Source organism: Larus michahellis, chromosome 4 (assembly GCF_964199755.1).
Source record: "Larus michahellis chromosome 4, bLarMic1.1, whole genome shotgun sequence".
In the NCBI taxonomy this organism is placed as follows: domain Eukaryota; kingdom Metazoa; phylum Chordata; class Aves; order Charadriiformes; family Laridae; genus Larus; species Larus michahellis.
The window spans coordinates 20243539-20261166 of NC_133899.1; the positions used below are offsets into that span (position 1 = coordinate 20243539).

Sequence of the window (17628 nt, forward strand, 5' to 3'; positions counted from 1 at the left end):
AAAAATCACAGTTAAGTAGTAAGTAAGGATCCACCTCTTGGTAATCTTGGAATAGCTTTGCAAAACTGATCCGATCTGTGAATATTAGTCTGGTTCCTGAAGGATGTGGACACACATGTTGAGGGTGTACTGGTGTGTGTGTTCAGCCTGTGCCTTTAGAAAGCTGACCAACTTTGCTGAAGCCTAATCTTGTCCCGGTTTGGGGAATAACAGGGAGGAGTCGTCTTTAGATGACTTGGGATCCTGATAGGAGAGAGCTGTTGCGCTGTGAGATAACGTAGTTATGGGGAAAAACAGCAGCAGGGTCCAGTCCCAGGATCTCCGACAAGCAATCTGATTTTAGCCCCTAGCTAAAATCCCAAGACCTAGTCTCCGTTCTTTCCCTGTTGTACGAGAAAATTAAATATGCGTCAAACCAGAGTGTGTGTGCGGAGGGACAGGTGGGAGGCTTGTGCAGAGGAGCACAGGGGAGAGTCTGGTTCGTCCCAGCCAGATTTAAAAGGGAGGTGCCCGATTTCTGCAAGAGCCTGTGGGTCTGATCACTGCCCTCAGTGAAGGACGCTGTGAGCTGGCTGGCACATAAGCAGTAAATGACCAATTAACACGGACGTTTGGTTATAACAATCGACAGTAATAAGCCATTGAAATGGGAGTGCTGGGGAGGGGGGGCTGGTGTGGGGGGAGAGCACTCCAAATGCTGATTTCTGGGGAAAAAATGAATTTGTGCTCTTAACACCCAGGCTGTCATACTTCACAGCATCCCGAGCACTTAATTGTTGCATAATTGGAGACCCGGAGGTTTTGCTGGACGAAGTATGCGATGTAGGCGCTGAGAGAGGCTGCCTGCTTGCTCTCTGCTGGCTGGTGCCCGCCCCGTGGCGCCGAGTGCCGGGGTCGCCAGGTGGTCATGAAGGCTTACCTGCCGCTCGCTCCCCGTCAGACTTCTGGTGAGATGCAGATACCGGGTTAAAACCTCTGCTTGGTTATTCCCATCTCAGTCTGAAGTTGAAAATACAACTCCAGACCTCGACCTGTGAAACTGTTCCTTGCTGAGCCTGCGTTTAGCCTCCCTCCTGCTGGAGCCTCCTTCCACTTCCCATTACAGCCTCCGTGTAGGGCAGCTGAAACCAAAAGCAGGGGTTTTTCTTTTCTACAACAAATGTTACTCGGCTGAACGAAGCTTGAAAGGATGTGCTGGTCTTGATGTAGTTACTTCCAGTGACTGCTTTTCAAACTCTGCCGAATGATGCTGCGCTTTTGTTTCAGTCTCAATTAAATTCATAACAGCTGCCATGGGGCTGAAGAATTGGAACTCAAAGTACAAAATCTTGTCTTGGCTGTTGTGCCATTATTAAGGCCTTTCTAGGGTGGGCGAGTAGAGCAACTCAGAAGTTGCTCTTGAAGCTTTGTTGTTCCTCGCTCACTGCGGCACGATGGAAGGAGCTGCTGCCTGCCACGGGCAGACAGACACGTCTTTCAACCCAGCCAAGAGGGCGAAGCTGCCATTTTGGTGGGGTTACCACATCACAAGGTTGTGGGGGTTAAATTTTAGTGCAGCTCTCACCACAGGGACAGTTCTTTTGGTGTGTTTGGTAGGTGCCAGTGACAAGCTTGTGAGTCTGTGTGTTGTGGTGTGGGTGACAACATGGGGAAACGATGAGCCTTTGGACCTGCTGGGTCCGGCCTTGTGGTGGGTCTCTGAGAAGAAGGATGTACCTTTGGAAAACTGGTGACTTTTGCTGACCAGTTCCCTTGCTGTTGTTGAAACCCATCCAAAGCTCCTGTTTTTGCAACGTTATATGCTGTTACTAACTGACGGGCAAACACTCCTTCAGTGTTTTAGCATGAACAATGGGCAAAAGCCAAACAAGGTGCTTCCAATAGCAAGAGCAAACCTGTTGTTTTTACCTCTGCCCCTTACCCTGGGGAAAAATATGCCCGGCTTCTCCCTGGATGTCGTCTCCCTTTGTAAGGCTTGAGGAAGTGATCCACGTGGATAACAGGCAGGATAACTCCCCTGCATGTGCACAGGAAGACAACGAGTGGCTCAGGTACAGCGTGGTGCTTAAAAGCATTTTCTTGTCCTGCTCATTCGACCGGAGTGGGTACGGATGTGAGCAAAGCGGCAGAGATTAATACCCCAGAGCTGACCTCGGGGTCTCCATCAGTCACGCTGGGCACCCAAACACCTCTCCATGGAGCTGCTGTCCTGCCCAGCAGATGTACCCTTCTGGGGACCAGGTACCCTGTAAAGTAATGCCCGTGGGGAGCACCGCTCCTGGATGAGCAGTCTCTTTTGTTGGCCATGCTGTGAGGACATGAAAAGGTGTCCACTCCTTTGCAGGTATTCCCCTGGGTGCTGTTTGTCTGAACATCTTTGTTCCATGTTAACCAGTAATATCCCAATTAAAACTCAAACAGGGATGCTTGCATGCATCGGAAGAACTGGAGATGCTCTTGTCTAGGTCACAAAAATGCTGAAATGAGTGTGGACTGCCAGTGACACGTCTGCCACTGGGTAGCTGCTACCGCATTGGGTGTAACGGTGATGGGCTGATGTGTCAGGACCCATAACCAGCTTGGGGTGGTGTGAACAGGCACCAGCAGGACAAGCCCTACCCTGATGCCTGGTTAAATTGGTGGATCGTTGCCAAAGATGGTGTGGGGCAGGAGTTTGAGTGGGTCAGGGTGAGAGCTGTCACTGCTGGGGAGCGGCAGGTCTGAGCGCTGGGCTTGCAGGGGGAGAGGAAACCAAAGGCTCTGAGCGCAGGCACAAAAGGTGCCCCCGAGCCCTGGCCAGGCTTCTACCTCCAATTGCTCTTCTGAAATTTGTCCTGCCTCTTCCTAACCCTGGCTGGGCACTGCAGGGGGGGGACACAGCTGGCTCTGTCAATGGAGGCCAGATGTTCTCTGAAGAAAGAGTTCATCTCTGCTTCCACTCTCATTGCTCGCAGTGCAGGTGACCTACAGTTACAATGCCTGGACAACAAAACTCTGGTGGTGCTCTCTGTGGGACTGACGCTGCCAGGCAAACGGGATGCTGCCTTTTCCTTTTGATGACCTGTATAACAGGCTGTCACAAAGCAGTCTGGACCGAAGTGGCAGCTCCGTCCCACGTTGTCTCCTACAAGGCGAGGTGGCCGAGCATATGTCAATCTCGGCGCAGCTGCTTTCCGACCCCACGGAGGAGGGTTGTTTCCATAATCTTGGGGCTGTCTCCTTGAAGGACTGTATGTCCTGCAGTGCCTTTCCCTGCATTTTTCCTGATGCTGATTTTTGTTTTTTTTTTCTCCTTAAGAGAACACCTGTCAGTCATGGTGGCCAGCTTCCCCAGCCATTCCTATTTGCTTAACTCTTGATAACAGGGTTTGCCACTCATTGTAATTAGCTCAGTGTGTTCCCCTGCAGCCCTTTGGGGTTAGGGCTTCCCACGGCCGCCCCTCGCAGCAGTCGCTGCAGGAGACGTGCAGGAATATTTCCCTTGGCACAGCCTCCCCACAAACGGCGGCTCAGAGGTTTCCAGAGCCAGAGGGTAATATCTTTGCATTTAATATCCCTAGGGATCTCTTTTTCACAATTTTCTCTTTGACGTTCTGGCCTTTAATTTATTGATTTGTTGAAATTCAGTCTTTTCATGGCTTTACCTGGTACAGCTCCAAGGAACAATGGAAGCATCAGCCTGCCGCTTGCCTGTCTCACCGCAGGTGGCCCGTCTGCCAGGCACAGCCCTCCACTGAAAAATGAAAATCTTACACTTCTAGATGTTTGTCAGAATCCCAGGAAAGGGCCCAGAGCCCCAGACAGGCTGCTGAAAACACAAGCTCACAGGTTACCCAAAATATTTCACCCTGTTAACAGGCTTCTGCTGTCTCCACACCTGCAGAGGTTCTGATCTGGCAGGGACTTTGCTCCTTTTAATTAACCAGCTGAGACGGATCGTTATCCGGCGCTGTGTGCTGGTGGCACACTGGGGAGGGAGCTCCCAGTGCAGGGAGCGTTGGCAGCTTTGCCCAGAACTGGTGACTCTTGCTTTCCTCGGCGATGCTAAAGCTGCTCTCGTGGACCCGTGTAGGAGCCCTACGGAAACAGGTGAGGGGGAAATCTGAACAAAACTTCAGCTCCTGCCATCTAGTTTAACTAGAACATCCCATTTAACTTTTGCCATCCAGAGATCAGATAATTAAAGGGTCACTCAAACTACAGGGCAAAGGGAGGATTGTAAGCCTAAGGAATTGTGGCATTTAGTGTGCAGCTTCCTATGGTCATAGAGGTCATAAATTTCTAAATGTTTTCAGCATCTTGATTTTATTTTATTTTATTTTTTCCTCATCCTGGTAAAAATGGCACGTGTTGTGTTAAAGCAATGTGGCTGGTTCAGACGTGGTAACTATGGAGCCTGAGCGTGTGAATTCAAGAGCTTCTCCCTCCTCCCCTTCCCTCCTCGGCGTGAATTGTTAATTCATGTAAAATCAGATGTTCTTGGTGCAAGATGCTAAAACACATTATTGTTCCTGCCATGTTCAGGTACTTGTTTCAAGGTGACTTGATTCAGTGCCTGCAGGTACTAAGAGACTGCTAATGAGGCAGCTCTTGCTCATTAAAAAATGTCTTGGTCTCCTGCCCCAGAAAAGTGAGATTCTGTCCCTAATGCGAGCTAAGTCCCCAGCCTTGCCTCCATCAATAATACCAAGCATCTGGACTTAACAACGATCTGTGTGATAAACTCAGCAAACACTTTGGAGAGCCCACCTTGAAATGGGGAACACATTGGAGACATCTGGAAAAAACTGGCAAATGGTCTGAAAAAAGGCAAAGGGCTGGGGTGGAACCTTCTGGCAGTGAATAATTCAGCTAGCTCTAGTGATGCTTTGCAGGGGCATGGCTGTTAGTCATTCAAAATAATCTTTCTCTTCTGTGTAGGAGTGTTTTTCCTTTCTCTGCTAATAAATCCACCTACTGTCTTGTAATCCTCACGGTCCCAGTAAACAATACTTAATCGTTTAATTGGCATGTGGTAGGAAAATGGAGGCATCTTGTTTTAGGCTGGTGAAGCAGAGCTGTCAGTCATCTGAGTTATCTACTGTGTATTTTAATCCTCTCATTAGAAAGTTGTTAATCAATTATAAGTTAAATAGCCCAGCATTCTCTTTGAAAGATTACGACAGTTTTATTTTGACAGAACAGCCTAATTGCTAACGATTCATTATAGAAACGTTGCTTCCCAAAAACTGGAGTTTTATTATCTTGAGATCTCCAGTCACTGCAACTACCCAACTCCCATGTCTTGTAACTAAACGTGAAGCGCATCCAGCTTTAATCTTGTGGTTTAGTTTGGAGCTTTAGCTATAATTAATAGATGATGTTCATGGAAATGGCTGTCGGTCTGCCCCATCCATGGGGCTGGCTTGCCAGGCACTGTGGGTTAGGTGGTTTCCTCTGCTGTGGAAGAGGAGAGATGCAAATGTGCCCAAAACTCTGCAAATGGTTATAAAGCGCCTACAGAGCATGGCGGGAGGAGCTGATGGTGGTGCAGTATTTCACTTGACAGTGACCAGGGGTGAGTTAACATCGTGGTTCGGTCAACTTGGCACCTTCCTATTGCTGGTGTCCTTTTGGCTTCCGCACCGAGAACGGGCCCAAATGGTTGTGCTTCTCCCTTGAATTTATCACACCTAGAGAAGGTGTGGATGGGAACGGAGCCATTCAACACATGCTGTCTTGGATAGCTTCTGCTATTATCAAAACCTAAATACAATGGAGTGTGAAGATGGATTAAACTAACTTTGATTATAAATTTAACACAGAGATCTGGAGGGCAAATGCTGAGAGCAAGCTTCAGTTTTTAGTCAATTGGGATGATCAGCTGAAGGCCTGTAGAGGACATAGCAGAGCTAATAAAGGCAAAAAGGAAGCATGAATGCGGCAGGAATAGGGGTTGGAAAGGGCTTCTTGGTTAAGAGCCACCAAGGGTGCTGGAGCTGTGCCCATTCCTATCTCAGTAGGGCTTGTCCTTTAAATGGCTGCCCACAGCTAGCTGTTAGTGACTTAAGAGCTCATTAAAGGAGATGGATGCTGTTATTCTTTGTAAGTAAAGCTCTGCATATCCCAGGGTTGCAAGCCTCAAGGCAAATTGTGCTACGAACGATTGGGGCACATATGGAGCCAGTTGCAAACGGGGAACATAAATATCTTTGGACATCAGCATCACAACAAACTGGCTAGGGAGCCAGGATCGATGGCGGCGGCGTTGTGCCCTTGTGAGTAAAGCAAGCTCCGCTTCTCACCTATAAACCAGCAGCATTGCTCTGCCCGATGGCTTTGTGCCGATAGTGCTGGTGCCACTGCTGTCTGTGGCGCTCACAAGCTTCTAAAGCTGGAAAAAGGCAGAAAAAGAAAGACGAGGAAATTAAAAGCTTCAGGTTCGTTTCTCAGTCCCAGTTTGATGTGTTAAAGAACTGAGGCACGTCATAACTGTTGCCTAAGTAGAAACCAGCCTTGTTAATCAGCAGTATGCAAATGAAGAGACTGATGCTTGAGGTTCTTCCATGGATTGGGCTTCTTGGTTAAGAGATAGTGCTGGGAGAGCAGGGAAAGCCCCGGGCCTTCCGCGGAGGGAGAGGGCTGAACCAGTCCTGCTGTGGTGGGTCTCCAGAAGAGTGATTTCCAGCCCTTCCCACGTCCTGCTGTGTGCCTGTCCTCGTTTGTAGGCAGAAACTGTTCCTCTAAGGACTTTGGGGCTCTGGGAAATTTGCAGGATTTCTAATGGTGGCAGCTTTCAAAGTCTCACCCGCCCTTTCCAACCCCCACTTGGAGAAATGATTTCGATCACCTCCAGTGAGTCCAGAGCAGGAAGAAATTGGTGTGTGTTTGTGGATGTGCTTATAGCTCGAATTCACAGCAACTGGACCCCCATCGCGGTGGAAACATCTCCTTTCCCCCTTTCACTCTGAGAGTGCCCCTCGCTGAGCTTGAGTCGTTAATATGGAAATTGGGACAAAAAGGGGTTCAAATGCCTCTTCGGTTCTGGCAGTGGGGGAGCACAGGGAAACGCAGGCAGAGAGGGAGGGAGAAAACTGGCGCTGGCGAGCAGGTCGTCCAAAGACCCCATTTTTAGTGTCGACTGCTTTATGTCCTTGTGGGCTCCTCATCTGCAGGGCTACAAGTTACAGGAGGCACTTTGGGGTCAGGAAAATGGGAACACAGTCCGAGCCCAGCCCTGCTGTTGTGACATGTGCTGAATGTCGTGTATTGCTTGCGTGGTGTCCTGCCTGTGTTGGGGGTTGTACTTTTAGTCCTTTCCTTATTTTGGGAACCCAAGAAGCTGTCACCGTTCAGCTTGCTCGCCCTGCCAGGGCCTGTCATCTTTTTTTTTTTTATGGTATCTGACTGCTGGGCAAAAAACTTTAATTCTGGAGTTGTTCTGAGTTTAAAAATAGCAGGCATCTATTAATTACCTTGCTAATTTATTGAAACACTTTTGGAAAACTGCTTGATCGGAATTTAGCATGGTAATTGTCCACAAGGTGGTTTTAAGACTTGGAAGTACTTGTCTCCTCACCTTCATCCATCAATCTGAGGCCCTTTGGCAAAATAACCTTGCACAGGACTTGAATGGTGGTAAGCAGCTGGGACTTCAATAATACGGCACCTAAGGCATCAAGGAAGAAAAATGAAGACATGGTAGCTTTGGGTGCTTTCATCGGATCTTAAAGAGATGCCAGGTTAGGACCGTGATACCTCCATGTTATGTATCAGATTAAAAAAAAACCCAAACGCCTAATAAGCCTCCTGTAGCACACACAACTCTTCCTTCCACAGCAACAACTCTGCACTATTTTGAAATTATGCTTTTCCTGTGAGGTCCCAGGAGCCTTGCGGTCCCGGCCGTAATCCCCTTCCACTCATCAAAAACACTTATCTTCCAGACCTGGGTAATTACCTTCTGCGTGGCTACTGCTCCTCACGCACAGGGAAAACCTTGAGCTATTCATATCCCGCTGGTGCGTCCAAATTAAGTCATTAGTTCTAAGTGCGAATATTTATAATTCTTGCATAACAAAAACAGTATTAGCAGCCACCCACATATAAGTGGAAAAATGCAGTGATGAATCAGGTTTTCTAAGTATGGGTAAATCTGCTAGGTTCTTTCATGACCAGATGACCTGTATAAATGCATTTATCTTTTTCTAAAAAAAAAATAAATAATAAGATAGTCTGTATTTCATGCAACAATCAAAAAGCACCTTGTAAAACTGTGTAATGACATTTATTTACCAGGAGAAAGTTTGGATCTGTTTTCAGTTATTTGGACTCCTGTATAATTTCCTGGCTTTCTCTATTGTACATTCAATTATCCTTGCAAGTCCTTGCAAAGTTCACAGCACATGGTTTTGAAGAGATGACATCTGTTTAAATCGGGACATGCTGTTCCTGAAATAATAAACAAACCTATCAACCAGATGACGACTTTTGAGATCATGTAGAAATTGTGAAAGGTGATTGCTGGCCATGCTCTACAGGCTGTCGCTAGATGTGTCCGGCACTTCTGTCCACCCTTTAAACCTGTGAACTCAGTGGACTGAGTCAGGGCTTGATTTTCATCATTGACCAGCTTGAAAGAGCAATTCTCAGCTGCTTGTGCCGTTTCAGAGCTGCTTTTTTTTCTTTCAGCAAAAATATGAAAGTATTTGCTGCACACTGTGTGCAGCACAAGTGAAGAGCTGAGATTTTTTTAGGACTTGTTTTTCTTCTTGTGTCTCCCCTCATTAGCAAATGCATATTAGAACCAAGGGGTTTTAGTGTTTTTTTTTTTTTCTTTTTTTTTTTTAAATACTTTTTTGGCCGGACCACCATAATTCTGCAAAGCAGGTTTGAATTGAGCGCGTAGGGTTAGGATTTGTATCCTCATGTGCTGCAGGTGGACAGTTTTGTAGCAGTCTGGCTTTGATCTGGGCCCATGTGTGGTTTACCTCGTGCAAGGCTTAAACCAGGTGAAGTTTAATCTGGGCAAGGTTTGGATACAGCCCAGAAGCTCCACCATGAACTCAAGCCAATGGTGTAGACAGGACACGAGCTTTCATTTCTGCAACAAAAACGTCCATATCCCACCTGTTTCTGCACAGCATCAATTTATGGCCCATCGCTCTCTAAAATATTCCTCTCCTGTTCCTAAAGCTTTTCCCTGCTAAAAGAGCAGGCTACCAGAATAGAAGGTGTCATGGAAGCCTTTGTGGATGGTGGGCAATGGAGACACTGCACGTGTGGGGATGGTGGTGATGGGGCTTCCCTGCATGGGGGCAGTCATCCACAGCTGGGAAAGTTGCTGCATTTAAACAGAGTGCTTGGCCTTCCAGGCTTGCTGACGCTTCAGCTGGTATTTGACAGCTCAGGTGCCCAGCTGTTATCATGCAGAATGTCCTTTCCTCATTATCCAAGGTACAAATCATTGGCCATAGTTGCAGCGTTGGTAGCCATCATCTGTGTCCTCCACCTTTTGCAGTAAAACCTGCAGCTAGAATGTCAAGCCGGTCTCAAAGACAAAAAAAATTTAAAAAATCACTATCACCTAATATTTGGAGTTCCTCAGCCCTGCTTGCCAGCCTGCGGGACTTGCTGCCTTGTGACTACAGCATATTTCCAGGTTGGGCTGTCCAAGGGCTGTGCTGGCAGCTCCTGGCTGCCCTCTCTGCCCAGCACCTTCTCTTCTCATGGCTGCTGAGCCTTTCTCTCCACCCTTTGTCAAAAATTCAGCTGCTGTGCAAAACCCACAGTAAGAGTCAGTCACTGCTGTAGCCTTCAAGGCTTCCTGGCACTTCTGTGTTGATAATAAATGGATTTGAACCTCAAAGACAGACAGATGCCTAAATGCACAGCCTTTCACACCTTCACATGTTCTTATTAGGCTATACCTCAGTGATGCTGACCCGAAGGGCTGTCTTCCTACGAGCGCTGTCTGAGCAAAAGTATCCGTCCTCGGGCTGTTGCTGATCTCTGCTCTCTTCCAGACCTCGCTCGGAGGGGTCAGACGTGGAGGAACAGGCTAGATCATAGCTTTTGCATTGAAAAGCACCTACCGTTCTGCCCCGGTGCCTGGATTTCCAGCCTGACCCATCAATCAAGCCTTCCTGCTGCCCGCATTTATCTCTGTTAGAGGTTCAGGGTGATCCGAGACCCACCTGCCCACGGGCATCCTCCCGTGGTTCATCAAACCTCTTCCCCTCAGGAAACGTTGCTCCCCCTGCTTAGCAAACGCTGATCTGGCAGAGCAAAGAGGTGTTCGGGCTCCAACTAATTAATGTGATCGTGTTGCACTGGGAAGTGGGGCAGCCTGGCTCTGTTCAGCCTTTGAGGTGGGTGTCGTGTGTGTGATGGAAGCTGAGCGTTTCCATATGCCCTTTTTCTGCTGTATCCCTTCTCTCGCGTGGATCCTCTTTCAGTTCCTCTAATACAGATTCAGAGACAAACAGCAGCGCTCGGGTGTCCCCAAGAGATGTGGGGAGGGGACATCAAGGAGGGGGTACTGGCAATTTGAGGCTGAGCGTTTGATCTGGAGGGCAGTGTTTCCAAACGCTCCCGCTTTGCTTTGAAATGCACCAATTAAGGTTTGACACGCGACATAACCCAAAGAAGACGAGGGTTATTTTCTTCTTCTCTCTGTGGGGCGGGAGATGTGGGCTTTCTTCTGCAAACCTCATTAGAGACTTCAGGCTGGACAGGAGCGAATGGGATATATTATGGTGACAGATTTAATGGCCATGTCGCAAGTTGTGGAGGGTGGGAATAAGCGATTATGGTTGCCCAAGGAGATTTTGGAAAAGCTGCTCAATTAGCCAAGAGGATTTTTATAGACATTTTTTTCCGGAGCCAAAGTTGAGAGATTTAATTGGGGGCTGCACAGCAAATGTGTCTACGTGGCACGATGACGGCCAGCAAAGGGCACTATGAAACATTTACGGAGCTGTTACCTGCTTGCGATCCCAAGCCAAAAAGCATGAGCTATATTGGTAGTGCCTTGAAAGTGGTGGTTCTTGCTGTGGCTTTTCTGGAGCACGGAGATCGCTGGATGCTGCCAGCTGGCCCGAAGAGCTGTGGCTGTAGCCATCCTGAAGGCCGTTTCAGTTAAAACATTACACTCATATATTTTCCTTGCCGATGGGTCAGTCTTTGTGCAAAGCCGCCCTGGCGTCTCTCCCTGCTGAGTTCATGACACAAACCCCAGACCGACCTCAGGCTCCTTGACCGGTCAGCTGCTGGGAATGTCCCTGTGGACTGGCTGGGGAGCAACCATCGAAGACCAGAGAAAGCCAAAATAGCAGGGCATCCTTGAGAGGCGATAGCTGTGAGGGCTTTGCGGGTCTGCTGAGATGTGGCTGCACCCGATACCTGTGGACGGGGACACAAATAGAGCAGGTTCGGCGGGGAGGGGGCAGCTTCTCTGGCCGCAGCAAAGCCATGACCTCATGGAGATGTGACTGCCATGTCTAACCTTACTGTAATGCCGTGCTCTGGTTTCAGGAGAGGAGGGCATCTACAGGAAGGTCTTTTCTGCACGGAACTGGCAGCACGAGGCGAAGGGAAGGCTCCAGCTGTAATGACAAGCCAGGGAACTGATGGATGTTGAGGGCTTAGCACCTAGGGCGCTTTTTGATCCATCTCATTAATATCTCATGTTGCCGTATCTGGGAAGCTTTTCAAAGCAGATCCAGCAAATCGATATTCCTCCTGCTAAATTCTTGATGTTGTTTTTTTGGCAGCGATGAAATTTTAAAGTGCTTGGAAAGGAGTTTTGCAACTTGGCTGGCCGTAGTAGTCTGACAGGTTAAACGGGTGCAGGCTTAGGGGACTCGGCTGATGTGTAGGCGTTGACCGCAGGGCATGGCTTGGGTGCAGGGACAAGCTCCCAGGGTGGACGTTTGTGTTTTGAGTGTTGGGAGTTGAACCCTACAAATTGTGGGGCTCTGGCCACCTTGCATAACTCTCTTCTCCTTTGGCAGGCAATGCTTGCTGCTCCCTTGCGTGTCGACGCTAGGTGCATAGCTCTGGTTTGAGGCTCTTAAATCCTCGTGATCTCTAGTTTCATAGGTGCATCTGCTCCTCCCTGCTCTGTATTTCCCTCTCTGCTGGCTGTATGTGTCCTCCAACAGGGGGACGCAGGCAGCAGGGACCTCACCAGACACCGGACCTGACAGTGCCCTCAGGAACTGGCAGCCCCAAAATTGTCCTTGCAAGATCTGAGCCCCTTTGCCACAACTGACCTTAAAAAAGGCTTGGGTTTGTCCTGCTCCCTGGGTGGGAGGGTGTCACTGCCACAAGTGTTTCCCAAGCTGCGTTCAAAGGAACAGGGTGGCCATGAGATGACTTTACGCATGGCTTCTCGTTAGCGTTCAGTGAATTTCCCTTGGAAGCACTTATGCACGATGCCGCCTTTAGTGGAGAGATGTTCCAGCCGGGATGTTTTACCTTGTTTTAAACCGGATCAGTGATGTGCTTTGTGTCCTCCTGGTGTATTACAAATGAGTGACAAGGTGTGGTGCAGCAATGGTGGTTCACACCCAGGTGGAGGTGACCAGCACACAGGAACTCCTTAAAATGCCTTTGCCGCTGCTACAGGCATCTTGCATGACCCCCAGCATGTGTTATTTCTCTTGCCACCCCACCTAAATCTCACGTACGGCTTCCATCACTGCTTCTCTCCCTCGGTAGCGGGGCTTTCCTGTGTTTTCCTGGGAAGGACGGTCCCTCAGGGGCAGCGGTGCAGTTCCTGCATGGAGGAAAATCGCTGCTTTTGCCTCCTGCCCCTGGCCCCGGTGCCTGTGAATCACCCTCCGCTCTGGGCAGCCTGCGAGCAAGGGGCAGCGCCGGGCTCTGGCATCACTTTTAATTAGGTATCTTCTTGCAGATCAGCTGGTATTTATTGAAGATGGTTTATTACAGCTGTTAAAATTAAGTAAGGCAAAAATTAAATCCAGAACAAATACACCGCTGCAAGTAATCCTTATAATTCGCTAGCAATTTTTGCCAGACAATTGCGAGAAAATAAGTTCTGGCAGCCTGCGTTCAGGCAATTGGCCAGGAACAGCTATAAATCATGTGTATCTGTTTCTTCCTATTATCTTTCTCCCTCTTTTAAAATCCACGGGTTACCAGATAATATACATTGGAGAGAGGGGAATAATTATCTTACTGACTTGCATCAGGGAAAGAAATGTCTGAAGTTAAAACGGTCATACATCCAGATCAGAGATCCAGCAAGGATCAGCAAGGACAGTCTGAGGGACAGGAATAGATAATTTTATTTTTTTTTCCTGGGAGGATGTGTTAATAAAGAGTGAAAAACAGATGTTCATGGACCTGAGACGCGGGAGCCTGGGTGTCTTTAGTCTTATTCTTGGTTGTCCGCACTGCGGGAAGGTACTGTGTCACTCTGGAAAAAGAGCCTGCAGTGCTTTCAGAGAGTTTTACAACTGGGGATCGTTGAAAATTGTTTTTAGAGTGGAAATTCCTCTTCTGTGACCCTGCTGCAGAGGGGGAAACCTGTCTGTGTGCCGGCCGAGCCCCATCCGGAGCGTGGCTGGGAGGGAGGATGCTCTGGCCATGCTCCCGCGGCTGCTCAGCAGCATGTTAAAAGGCTGGTACACGGTGGGCTCGGGTTCAAGGAACGACTCAGCCCAGGCTTTGGGTTTGCATCTGAGGTCGGTCCCTGCTGCCAAGTTTCTGCCTTTAATTAGAGAGTGGCGTTGTGGCACCGAGCCCGACACAGCGCAGGCGCGCGCCGTTCCAGCCCTCTCGTCACTCATCGCTCCCAAACCTCAGCCTGTGACAGGGGCCGGATTTCTGGGGCGCTGCTGTCGGTGATGATCAGAGCGGGAGGCTTTCAGGCACTGCTGGTGCTGGGCATGTAAACGCGGGATTTCTTTTCCTCAGGGCAAAATAATTGACTCCAGGAGCCCGCAGAGCCTGTGTACTCTTTTGGCACACGATGGTTTGGTTACGTATTGCTCTGCTGTGCCGGCACCAAAGCAGAGGTTTGTGATTGGTGTGCTAATAAAAATAAGTACGTTGAGACTTGTTGTCCTCTCCAAAGAATTTTCTGTTCCTCATGGAGATGTTACTTTCCCAGGTGGCTGGCTTGCTGGCTGTCAAACATGCTACACCGTTAAGCAAGGCTGCTTTTCCTTCCTCCCCTTTGGAGCACCGTCAGTTGCTTTCTTTGTTTCCTTACACCTCCCGCCCCACTTCTGAAAAAAGGTTGAATTAACGTTGGCAAATAGTCCAAGATTAACCGAAATCAGCGTATTTACATTAATAGGCTCCTCACAGTACAATATGCTTTGTGCTTTCTTAATCCCTAATACGCACAGGTTAGGAATTAATATCTGATGCCACTTTAGCGGTTTGTCATTCCTAATAGAGCACGGAGGGATTACTTTTGGCTCTGCGGGGGATAAACGGGGCAATCCGCACTCCTGGCAGGTGGGAAAACTGCGGGATGGGAAGGCACAGCTTGCCTGGCCGGGTTTCAACCTGGAGAGCAGGAGCAGGGGGATGCGCTTCTGTCCCTGGGCTTTATGGGGTTCAGGCCTTGGCTATATGATTCTATATGCAAACTCAAAATGGTCTTGTGACACTTTTGTAGCTGGAGCGTGAAAGGTATCAATTAATGCACTCGGTACGTGTTAAGCAGGGTGGGGTGGGGGGAAAGGTGCGTACTATAATTGGAAGTACTTGCTTGCACAACACTGTAAAACCAAGATGAAATATTTATATTTTTCAAAGAAGGGAACCAGACTTGTTTCCCCTCCCCTGCATCCTGTGATCTAGTTATTGGGAAACAGCGGAGTTTAGATCTTGCAAAAGGAATTCCGAAGTGGGAAACCAGAGGGGGAAATGGTTTTGTTGCATTTAACTGTAAGAAGAGTTAACTTGAAAAGAAGTTATAAAGGTGGGACTGCGCATAGTAAGGACTATTAAAACCTCCTATAAGAATAGCTGATGCTGTGAGCAGACACGGTGATAAATGCTGAGATCCTGGCGAGAGGAGGGGAAAAGGAAAACCCAGTGGTGGGGGATGTTCTTGCAAAGCGAACGTGGCTGAGGCAGGACACAGACACTTGAAACTTTTCAAAAACCAGTTGTTGCTTTCTAAATGAGGAGCTCGACATTTTAAAGGTCAGCAGCCAGGGAGAGGGCGACCCCGGTGAGCAAATGCAGTCAGAAACTGTGCTCGCTGGCGTGCCCTGTCCTTCACGCCGGGGTGTGGTGTTGTCTAATCGCCCGGGGAGGCAATTTCTGGAGATGTTTCCTAAAAAAGAGAGATTTGCAGAATGCAGATACCAAAATGAGTGAGGATACTTGGTGTTTTTCCCATTTCTCCTCCCTCTAGGGGAGGTAATAAGGGGGAAGTGGGTGAAGAGAGACCTCAGGGCAGTTTGAGGGTGGCTTTGGGTGGGGGAAATGGCAGCAGAAGGTGCCTGTTGGCAGGGGGGACCTCTCTGCAAGACCAAGGCAGCGGTTAACAGCAGCAGCTGCGCACGTGGCCCCTGCCTCGCTAACTGCTGGGGGCCATGGGGCCATGTGTCCCGTGGTGGCATCTCGGGGTATCAGTGTCAAGAGAACCTCAAGCCATCGGTTGCCGGAGCCGCTCGCTTCCATCCCGTGTGCTTTTTCCCAGAGCCCTGAAATGAGCAAAGGTGTTCATACAGCAAGAGACCGAATAACCAAGGAATAAAAGGAAGCAGTTTTCTTATGTTCACAAATCACTTCAGAACAGGACTGGGCCATTGCAGTGTAGCACAAGTACGTTTTGTTTTCCCCCTTTTTATAAAAGCAAGAATGAGGACTAAACATTTCTCACAGCACTGCTACTGCAGCACTCGCTGCGGGTACGTATGGGCTGATCATGCGGTAGGAGACAAGTCGTTCTGTTGCACAAACATCCCGCGGGACTTGGGCAGGTAGGAAACCGCTGAGCACGTCAGTGGGCTCCACGAGAGAGACAGATGAGGTTTGGGATTAGCTTCTCTTTAATTAGGGTGGAGATAGCAGGAAACGGCAAACGTTGTGTCATCTCCTGTGCCAAATGTCATCCAAGCCCTCAGTCTGAGGTTTCCTATGAACACACGGCACCAAACCCAGCGGCACTCTGGTCTTCTTCAGCCAGACCTTGCTCTTCGCTGGGCGGTTTGCTCTGGTTTCCCCGAAGGGGAGCTGTATCGCGGGTCACCCTCAGATGGGCTCTGTAGGGCTTGCTGGGACACAGCGTCTGTGGCCCCTGGGGACAACTTGGCCACTAGCGCTACTTCCTTCTGCCGGAGGCTTTGCCGTAGGTCTGGCTGGCACCACGACCAACACCGACGGTTTTGTAAAGGCTGTTCTGTTTCCTACATCCTAGATTATTCTTACGTCCTTTCTCTTTGTATGTGATTAAGACACAATTTTTTCAAGGTCACATGTGTACAGTGAGGCCAAGAGGTCCCTAAGGGCAGGGGGTGGCTCAGAAACCCTGTTAACTTCAACCGTAGCTTTCTGAATAGAACTGGTCTAGAAATGCAGCTTGTGCTAACAGTTTGGAGATGCAGGTAGGTTCAGTGGGGTTCCTGCAGGCAAAGGGGAGCCCGGAGAGAGCTGTGCTCCTCCGAGGCTGCGAAGGTGTTTCTCTGCTTTCTGAAAAGCTTTTCCATGACAGGTTTGGCAGCGATATGTGAGCTGGAAGACAGAAGACTTCTCTGTTAACTGCTCCTTTGATGGAGCTCTTAGATGAGCCCTCTCCTGCACCGGGATGCTTATTGCTTCAAATGGGTCCAATCTCTGCTAATAAATCACCTCCTCGACGCGAGGAGGGTTTGATTGACAATCACAGGAGATACCATCCAGGGCTAAACCTAACATTTTCTAAATTGGCTAAAGCTCGTAATCGTGAGTATTTCAAAGAAATACAGTGTTCCCTCAAGCGTTTCTATCGCCAAGCCAAGCAGCCCGCAGTGAACTAACTCTCTGCGCACAGAGCGACTCCTGGTTTTTCTTTGTCGGTTGCTTGGTTTATCTTTACTCCCATTGCAAGTCCCGAGCAGAACGGAGCAGGGCTGTGCTCCCTCTCTCAGGACACCAAAACGTTGGGAAAAAAATGTCAGCAGTGGTTCCCGTGGGTAGCCTGTGGAACTTTTCCTGGGATGGCGCTTCTGTGAAATGTTGATGCTGTTGGGTTTTGGTGGGATGCTTTTTAAACTACAAAATGATTCTGTTACCAGAGCATGGGGGAGAAGAAAGCTCTAATGAGTGTGTTTTATCTTGTAAACTCTCTTGAGCACCACCATAAGTGCTGGAGGCCCTACATGCTGCCAGGCTCCTGTCTTAATTCCGTTCTGCCAAAAGCAGAAGGTGGTCCACGCTTCAGCCTTATGTCAAACAAGTTGTGTATCTTGACTTTTGTGGCCCGCATTCCCGTTTTCCTCCTTGTTCAGCTCAACGCATTTGTTTCCCAGCTGGTGCCGATGCCAGCCTCCATCGCTCCCCGCTCTGTTCTCCAGCCATCATCGCCTCCAGGCTTCCTAAGACCTTAAAGAGAAAAGAAGGGAAGAGAGCGGCAGTTCCCGGTGCAGAGGCTGCTAACGGTGCTGCGCTGGAGGGTTT

The 17628-nt window shown here is 49.0% G+C and overlaps 1 protein-coding gene across 2 annotated transcripts in view; it reads left to right on the forward strand.

The window, feature by feature from the left end:
• NECAB2 (N-terminal EF-hand calcium binding protein 2) overlaps positions 1-17628 on the forward strand; it is an 86035-nt gene that overhangs the window by 9475 nt on the left and 58932 nt on the right. The gene's annotated exons all lie outside the window — the stretch shown is intronic.